The following is a 10,226-nucleotide window of genomic DNA, read 5'->3' as shown; positions in this document are numbered from 1 at the left end:
AATGCTAGGCCCCGAACTGGTCCAGCACACCAGAGACAAGGTACTACTAATTAAGCAAAGGCTTCAGGCTGCCCAGGATAGACAGAAAAGATGGGCTGACAGAGGAACAAGGGCCTTGGAATTTTTGGAGGGGAACTTTGTCTTCCTAAAAATTTCTCCATCAAAGGGTATTACCCGATTCGGAAGACACGGCAAGTTAAGTCCTCGCTACATTGGCCCATTCGAGGTTCTTGCTAAAATAGGCAAGGTTGCCTACAAATTGGCCCTACCTTCAGAGCTATCAGGCGTACACAACGTCTTCCACGTCTCCTTGTTACGGAGGTACGTTCCGGATCCCAGCCATGTGTTGCCACACGAGCCTCTGCAATTGAATAAAGACTTAACCTATGAGGAAGCTCCCCTGCGCATCATAGACAGAAAAGAACAAATCCTACGAAGGCGCACCATTCCCTACGTTAAAGTTCAGTGGACCAATCACACCGAAAGGGAAGCTACCTGAGAGCTGGAGGATGAGATGCGCCAAAGTTACCCTCAACTCTTCGAGAACCAAGGTATGTTTAATTTCGGGGACGAAATTTATTTAAGGGGGAAGGTGTAATGTCCGGGCCCAATACAGACTGGGCCCAATACTGTTGGGCCCAGTTTGAGGGTATTGGGCCAGGGTGAAGGGTTAGCAGGCCTAGAAAGAACAGGCTCCCATCTTCCCCGAGGGCTGAAAAGACAGGATCACAGATGGCCAACGGAGAGACCCCCACAGGCATGCACCATGCGAGAGCCCGCCACCTCCCTCCTCCTCGGCAGCTGGGCCTTGAGCTGGCCTGAAGAGGGGGGGGGGGTAGCTGGTGGCTCCCGAAGCCCTGAGCAAGGAGAGGATGCCACCTTCCTTAGGGTCAAATCCCAAGCTTAGTTTTTATAGACCTAAGCCCTGCTAACCCTAATCTTTGATATACCCTCCTAAGCTTCTAACCCTCTGATATTCGGTACCAGAGAGCTAGGTCCCGGAGCTGGAGGTGGAAGGTGCCCCGCAGCCCTAGCGGAGGAAGGAGGGACTGTGTACCGGTGACACCACGCTGCCCCGACCGACCGACCACGACAAGGTAAGGAGCAGGCAAGTGTGATTCTTTTTTTTAGATCGAAAATGGGGAGGGGAAGAAACCCTCTATTCGATGTTTCCCCTCTCTGTTCCATTCGTGAACAGAGGGGAGCACATCGGCACAAGGAGAAAGATCGGGCAAGAAGAAGACAACAACAAAACCCTAGGCCGGACCCACGGGCCGGACCCACGGGCCGCCGGCCGGACCCACGGGCGCCGGCCGGACCCACGGGCGCGGACTCAGGAAACCCAAGCCCAGGCCCGGCTGCCACCCGGGCCGAGCCCAACCGGACTCGGCCTGCGGGGTGACAGTCCCCGGCCGCTGCCGCCCTAGGGCAGAGGGGCAGCCAGGGGGCCGCCGGTTCTGGCCGTGCCGGCGACCAATGCGGCCCCAAGGCCGCCAGCCTCCGCCCCCGCCTCTCCGCCGGCGAAGGGGTGGCGGTGCAAACACCCATGAAGGAACCCACAAAAAAAAAAAACAAAAAGAAAAGGGGGAGGATCGATCCTTACCTCGGGCCAACGGCCTCACCTCCGCGTGGCCCGAAGGCGGAGAGGATCTTCCCCGGAGGAGATCCCACCTCGACCCATCTTCCGACTCCTCTCCTTTCCTCCGACATCATCTCGAAGAAGGGGGAAAAGGGGTCCCGACCCCATGCCACCATCACCCCGCCTCCCCGGTCGCCGGCGAGAGGAGGAGGAGATGTCGGAAGGGGTTCCGGCGGAGGCCTAGGAGGAACGAGGGAGGCGGAGAGGCCGAAGAAAGGGAGAGGGCGCGCGAAAGAGGCGGAAGCCTCTGGAACCCCCCGGAAAGGACCCTTAACGGGTCTGCCTAGCGGGTCGGATCCGAGTCGGACCGAAACCGCGTAGGCCTAAATCCTTTAATTCGGATTTGGGTGAGTCCGATGAAGGATTGATTCAAGCCCAATCGAGTTAAACGGGTTAATTAAGTTTAATTGGTGTTGAGTCTGAACCCAATCAAGCCTGAATGAACCCGAATTAAGTAGATTGGGCTAAATCCAAACCCAATAGGAACTGAACCGAGCCCAATTGAATGAAATGGGTTAAATTAAGCCCACTTGAGCTGGGTCTGAACCCCCCATTTATGCAATAGTAATCCCAGCAGGCCAATTAATTGTAAATCAGGCCCAGTCCAAGCTAATTAAATTGACAAAGGGGCCTAATGGCTGAAGAGGCTGGACTTAGTTTTAAATCAGGCCCAACCCTGTCATTAAAAGCCCAATTAACCCATATGGATCCAAATGGCTTTAAACGAAACACCAAAGGCTTCAAATTGGTTAAATTAAATGGGCTAAAGATCCTTGGTTGGGACCCAAGCAAGTCCATGATAAGATGAACCAAATTCTATAATAAATAGAGAATAACATGATTCCTATAATGTGGTTTTAGGAATCAACGATTTGCCATCAGGACTTTGGATAACGAATTGCAAGTAAGTAACCTGTTCTAATACCTGTTATGGATCATGTCATGTTATAATGTTTTCTAAGCATTTATTTTAAGTATATATGTTTCATGCATGATATGTTACAATGCATAAGTAACTTGCATGATCTCAGAAGCTATGGGCTATGTATGCAATATGATTGATGCTGATATTTTAATCATGCATGTAAGTTTATAAAGTCTTAGCTAGCTAAGAGGCACTATAATGGGCTCAAAGATGCTACTGATCGAATGCAACTGAGCTGGTCTTGCTAGTGGCCGAGAATAACTTTCACTGGCCTTGCTAGTGGCCGAGAATGACTAGATGGCCCCGCCAGTGGCCGAATAGACTTTGCAGTAGCATCCGAGAGAATGGACCCACGGCATGCCGGGGGCACGGTTTCATATGGCCTATTTTATGAAAATTTTGCCACTACTGCTTTGTTTAATTTGCATACATATTATGCCATGATGATTATTAGATAAATATGCATGTCAGCTTCTCAAACCCTGATATACATGTTTTAGCCTACTAGTTGATCCGGTAGGCATTATGCAGGATTACTTACTGAGCCGTGTAGCTCACGTCTTTTATGCTTCGTTTTCTTTTCAGATCCTCACCAGTGATCGCCATCAGATATGTTTTTATTTTGTTACAGAGCTTCGTTATTTTTGGAAGAAGCCTTATATACTTTTGTACATTTGAATAGCATAGAAGTTCTGTATTCTTTGGTATCAAACTTCAAGGTTGTACTGCAAAACTTTAATATATATATAAGTTTGAATCCTTTTGGCTACCTGTTACCCCCTGTATGAGGCTGCATGCTACTGTGGCGATAGTCGGCAATAGCACGGCCGTGTCACGGATCCGGGTCCGGCGCGTGACATCTTAGTGGTATCAGAGGCCTTAGGTTAAACCAATAGAATAACCATAAAATGCCTAGGGCAAAGGATAGTTAGAGTGTTATCATCATGAAAAATATTATAATATCTAGTTTATTGTAATCTTATTATGAGAACTTTTGACCTGCCAGGCGATTGTTCGAGAGATATGGACGACGACAGGAGACCACCCCTCTCGGAGGCCTACGTGAGCAGTCGGTCCCCCCAGATACTCCACGGTCCTGCAGCAGGTCAAGCAGGCCTTGCCGGGGTATTATCAGCGTTATGGCACAAGTGCTGCAAACCAGCAACAGATGATGCAGCTGGCCGCTATGCCACCGGCAGACTCCCTGATATGAGAGGTTTCGCCGACTAAACCCTCCGACCTTTGAGGGTGGGCCTGACCCTACGCGCAGCAGAGCATGGATCCGGGAAAATAGAAAAGACTGTTCCGAGCCTCTTTCTTTTCCCCGATGAGGGTGAAGGTCCGGCTGGGCGACCTCTATGATGAAGGGGAATGCCAGTTCTGGTGGACGCCATTGGAGACGGGCCTATGCTGTCGACGACTTACATGGAGGGACTTCAAGAGGTTGTTTTACAACCAATATTTTTCCGGATTCAGTCAACAGTCTAAAGCAGAATGAATTCTTGGCGCTGACCCAGACCGATCGGATGTCTGTTCTGGAGTATGCCAATAATTCAACGAGCTGGCGACGATTTTGCCCCCCAGTTCATGGAGGAGGAGGAAGTAAGGTGAACCGGTTTGAACAGGGATTGAGGTACGGGATTCGGTCCCCGACATATCCTCCCATCTATTCTCAAGTTACCGGGATGTACTGGACCGAGCCTTGAAGGTTGAGGCTGACCTGATACGGTCCGGAGAGGGACAGAGAAGACATGAAGAGGACCCGATCGTCGGAAGCTCAGAGTAGTGGGCTCCGCCAACATTACTCACCACTCAACCACAGATTCAGGGGGGATCTCGATAAACTGCAGGTTGAGGTGGTTACCCGAACTACAAGAAGTTTGCTGGCCGCTTTGAGTATACAACCAACCTTGATCAGACAGGAATAAAGGTTGCCCAGCAGTCTGATGAGCACATCTGCCAGCTCAAGGATGAAGTGAAGAAAGGGTTGCGACCCGGAGCTCCAAATGCACCCAGATGGCACTCTAAGGTTTGGCCACCGACTGTGTGTACCGGCAAATATTGACCTAAAAAGGGAAATCATGGAAGAGGCCCCACCAATCCCGTTTCTCTATTCACCCGGGTAGTACTAAGATGTACCGGGACCTTCGGGAACATTACTGGTGGAAGGGGATAAAGAGAGAGATAAGCTGAGTTGTGGCCCGATGTTTGACCTGTCAGCTAGTAAAAGCAGAGCACCAGAGGCCGGCAGGGTTGCTGGAACCAATAGAAATTTCTGAATGGAAGTGGGAGCACATCACGATGGATTTTGTTACAGGACTCCCTAGAACAGTAAGGAAGAACGATGCGGTATGGGTGATAGTTGACCGTCTCACAAAATCGGCCACTTTCTACTATTCAGAATTGGTACTCCTTTAGACAAGCTGGCCCCAATTATACATCGACGAGATTGTACGCCTGCACGGAAGTACCAGTGAGCATCATTTCTGATCGTGACCCCCGATTCGTGTCCAGATTCTGGGGAAGGCTTTCAGAAGGCCATGGGTACTGGACTGAGGCTCAGTACAACATACCACCCCCAGACTGACGGGCCAGTCAGAGCGGACAATCCAAACTCTGGAAGACATGTTGAGGCTTGCACTGTGGACCTAGGTGGAAATTGGGATAGTCATATACCACTGGTGGAATTTGCTTATAACAATAGTTACCATTCCAGTATCCAGATGGCCCCATTACGAAGCTCTCTATGGGAGAAAATGCCGATCCCCCTTACACTGGGATTGATGTCGGGGAGCGGAAAATGCTAGGCCCCGAACTGGTCCAGCACACCAGAGACAAGGTACTACTAATTAAGCAAAGGCTTCAGGCTGCCCAGGATAGACAGAAAAGATGGGCTGACAGAGGAAGAAGGGCCTTGGAATTTTTGGAGGGGAACTTTGTCTTCCTAAAAATTTCTCCATCAAAGGGTATTACCCGATTCGGAAGACACGGCAAGTTAAGTCCTCGCTACATTGGCCCATTCGAGGTTCTTGCTAGAATAGGCAAGGTGCCTACCAAATTGGCCCTACCTCAGAGCTATCAGGCGTACACAACGTCTTCCACGTCTCCTTGTTACGGAGGTACGTTCCGGATCCCAGCCATGTTGTTGCCACACGAGCCTCTGCAATTGAATAAAGACTTAACCTATGAGGAAGCTCCCCTGCGCATCATAGACAGAAAAGAACAAATCCTACGAAGGCGCACCATCCCTACGTTAAAGTTCAGTGGAACCAATCACACCGAAGGGAAGCTACCTGAGGCTGGAGGATGAGATGCGCCAAAGTTACCCTCAACTCTTCGAGAACCAAGGTATGTTTAATTTCGGGGACGAAATTTATTTAAGGGGGGAAGGATGTAATGTCCGGGCCCAATACAGACTGGGCCCCAATACTGTTGGGGCCCAGTTGAGGGTATTGGGCCAGGGTGAAGGGTTAGCAGGCCCAGAAGAACAGGCTCCCATCTTCCCCTGAGGGCTGAAAAGACAGGATCACAGATGGCCAACGGAGAGACCCCCACAGGCATGCACCATGCGAGAGCCCGCCACCTCCCTCCTCCTCGGCAGCTGGGCCTTGAGCTGGCCTGAAGAGGGGGGGGGGGTGCTGGTGGCTCCCGAAGCCCTGCAGCAAGGAGAGGATGCCACCTCTCCTTAGGGTCAAATCCCCAAGCTTAGTTTTTATAGACCTAAGGCCCTGCTAACCCTAATCTTTGATATACCCTCCTAAGCTTCTAACCCTCTGATATTCCGGTACCAGAGAGCTAGGTCCCGGAGCTGGAGGTGGAAGGTGCCCCGCAGCCCTAGAGGAGGAAGGAGGACTGATGTACCGGTGACACCACGCTGCCCCGACCAGACCACGACAAGGTAAGGAGCAGGCAAGTGTGATTCTTTTTTTTTAGATCGAAAATGGGGAGGGGAAGAAACCCTCTGTTCGATGTTTCCCCTCTCCGTTCCATTCCAGTGAACAGAGGGGAGCACATCGGCACAAGGAGAAAGATCGGGCAAGAAGAAGACAACAATAAAACCCTAGGCCGGACCCCACGGGCCGGACCCACGGGCCGCCGGGCCGGACCCACGGGCCGCGGTCGGACTCAGGAAACCCAAGCCCAGGCCCAGCTGCCACCCGGGCGAGCCAACCGGACTCGGCCTGCGGGGTGACAAGTCCCCGGCCGCTGCCGCCCCTAGGGCAGAGGGGCAGCCAGGGGGCCGCCGGTTCTGGCCGTGCCGGCGACCAATGCAGCCCCAAGGCCGCCAGCCTCCGCCCCCGCCTCTTCCGCCGGCGAAGGGGTGGCGGTGCAACACCCATGAAGGAACCCACAAAAAAAAAAAACAAAAAGAAAAAGGGGGAGGAATCGATCCTTACCTCGGGCCACGGCCTCACCTCGCCGTGGCCGAAGGCGGAGAGGATCTTCCCCGGAGGAGATCCCACCTCGGACCCATCTTCCGACTCCTCTCCTTTCCTCCGACATCATCTCGAAGGAAGGGGGGAAAAAAGGAGGTCCCGACCCCATGCCACCATCACCCCGCCTCCCCGGTCGCCGGCGAGAGGAGGAGGAGATGTCGGAAGGGGTTCCGGGCGAGGCTAGGAGGGGAACGAGGGAGGCGGAGAGGCCGAAGAAGGGAGAGGGGCGCGGCGAAAGAGCGGAAGCCTCTGGAACCCCCCGGAAAGGACCCTTAACGGGTCTGCCTAGCGGGTCGGATCCGAGTCCGGATCCGAAACCCGCTAGGCCTAAATCCTTTAATTCGATTTGGGTGAGTCCGATGAAGGATTGATTCAAGCCCAATCGAGTTTAAACGGGTTAATTAAGTTTAATTGGGTGTTGAGTCTGAACCCAATCAAGCCTGAATGAACCCGAATTAAGTAGATTGGGCTAAATCCAAACCCAATAGGAACTGAACCGAGCCCAATTGAATGAAATGGGTTAAATTAAGCCCACTTGAGCTGGGTCTGAACCCCCATTTATGCAATAGTAATCCCAGCAGGCCCAATTAATTGTAAATCAGGCCTAGTCCAAGCTAATTAAATTGACAAAGGGCCTAATGCCTAATTGGCTGAAAGAGGCTGGACTTAGTTTTAAATCAGGCCCAACCCTGTCATTAAAAGCCCAATTAACCATATGGATCCAAATGGCTTTAAACGAACACCAAAGGCTTCAAATTGGTTAAATTAAATGGGCTAAGATCCTTGGTTGGGACCCAAGCAAGTCCATGATAAGATGAACCAAATTCTATAATAAATAGAGAATAACATGATTCCTATAATGTGGTTTTAGGAATCAACGATTTGCCACCAGGACTTTGAGATAACGAATTGCAGTAAGTAACCTGTTCTAATCCTGTTATGGATCATGTCATGTTATTAATATTTCCTAAGCATTTATTTTAAGTATATATGTTTCATGCATGATATGTTACAATGCATAAGTAACTTGCATGATCTCAGAAGCTATGGCTATGTATGCAACATTGATGATGCTGATATTTTAATCATGCATGTAAGTTTATAAAGTCTTAGCTAGCCAAGAGGCACTATAATGGGCTCAAAGATGCTACTGATCGAATGCAACTGAGCTGGCCTTGCTAGTGGCCGAGAATAACTTCGCTGGCCTTGCTAGTGGCCGAGAATGACTAGCTGGCCCCGCCAGTGGCCGAATGGACTTCGCCAGTAGCATCCGAGAGAATGGACCACGGCATGCCGGGGGCACGGTTTCATATGGCTATTTTATGAAAATTTTGCACTACTGCTTTGTTTAATTTGCATACATATTATGCCATGATGATTATTAGATAAATATGCATGTCAGCTTCTCAAACCCTAATATACATGTTTAGCCTACTAGTTGATCCGGTTAGGATTATGCAGGATTACTTACTGAGCCGTGTAGCTCACGTCTGTTTATGCTTCGTTTTCTTTCAGATCCTCACCAGTGATCGCCATCAGATATGTTTTTATTTTGTTACAGAGCTTCGTTATTTTTGAAGAAGCTTATATACTTTTGTACATTTGAATAGCATAGAAGTTCTGTATTTTTGCATCAAACTTTAAGGTTGTACTGCCAAAACTTTTAATATATATATAAATTTGAATCCTTTTGGCTACCTGTTACCTCTGTATGAGGCTGCGTGCTACTGTGGGCGTTAGTCGGCAATAGCACGGCCGTGTCACGGATCCGGGGTCCGGGGCGTGACAAGACATCCCCTAAAAATGAGATTAATTGTAATAAAAGGAATTTATAATGATTGTTCATATGGCTGCTGTTTCCAAACTTTGGTTATATTTAGGTTCAAGTGCATGATAAGAATGGAAGAAAACCGTATGCTTTTTGTTAGGAAATTATCATGGGAGTGTGGATGGTGGTGGAAACATGACACAGATTGTAAACGAAGCACATGTAACCTATGATTGTTATTATTTAACTTGAGCTCATCCTGCAAATCAACTCATGTGATGATGTGGACTGAACTATCTGAGGAATACTCACTGAGTTAATCAGAAATCTAGTGGCTCCAGAAAAAGGCATGATTAACACATTACAAGATGATTAAGTTATTGCATATGGTTTGGAGTATGATCTAATCAAGATATATATGTTGTTCTACTTAAAATAGATTTACCACTCACTGAATTTTAATTAAAGGAATTGTATGTGGACATTTGTGCTTACAAATTCACCAACATGGAAAAAAATTATAGAAAAATGACTGAAACAACATATTATGAGATGGGAGTACATACACCAAAGCGATCATATTACAAAGATTAATACATTAAAGAAGTTTTGAGTATACATATGATGTTCCAAATAAAAGAGAATCTATTACAAATTTTGGATCCTCATTTCAAGCAAGAGGAAAAATGAAAAGAGAGTTTAATTACACAGTTTTTCCTCTCGGACTTCTGCCTTGCTTGCTTACTGATCCCATCTATCTTGACTAAATGATCATCTTGCTTGCTGTTGTTATGCTTCCTGACAGTCTTCGCTGCATCTCTTCCTCTCTAGTCGAAGAACCATTTTGATAAACTGCTTGCAATCACAATAGGTTTTGTTAGGAAACAAGCAGAAAAGGAATGAGAAGGAAGATGACAATTTAAGCACAGAGGAAGAAGCAGGAGGCTTTTCATACATAACCTAGGAGTCATCTCTTGGCTCTTGTATTATTCATTTCCCTAGCTTGGGTTGCCCCTGAAGAAGAACAAAGGCCTCGCCTGGGTGATGCCCAGAATGGGCAAATGGATCGAACTCTGGAACTCGTAAAAAGAAAGGTCCTGCTGGATGTTGAAGTACCACCTCAGACCACTTTGACGAGCTTCTGCTGCTGCTGCTGCCGCGGCTGCAGGCACCACCAACTCCTTCCAAAAACTAGAAGAGGTGCAACCCTCCATGTCTTAGATAGAAGTGAGGTTTGATTTGTTTTCACACAGATGAACTGTCCTAGATACATGTGAATGGATGGAGGTTGTTCTTATGCATCACTTAAAAAAGTTGGATGGTCATCAAAAATCAATGAAAAAATAGCGTACGAAATATCAGAGGATTACTGTAACAAGATAACCATAGCTATCGTTCACTATGACTACCAGCTGTGCAACAGAAATCTAGATCTTTCATGAATCTGCTAATGGAGAC

Source organism: Phoenix dactylifera, chromosome 1 (assembly GCF_009389715.1).
Source record: "Phoenix dactylifera cultivar Barhee BC4 chromosome 1, palm_55x_up_171113_PBpolish2nd_filt_p, whole genome shotgun sequence".
Taxonomy (NCBI): Eukaryota; Viridiplantae; Streptophyta; class Magnoliopsida; order Arecales; family Arecaceae; genus Phoenix; species Phoenix dactylifera.
The sequence above is the reverse complement of the archived record's forward strand: the minus strand, read 5'-3'. Positions refer to the sequence as shown.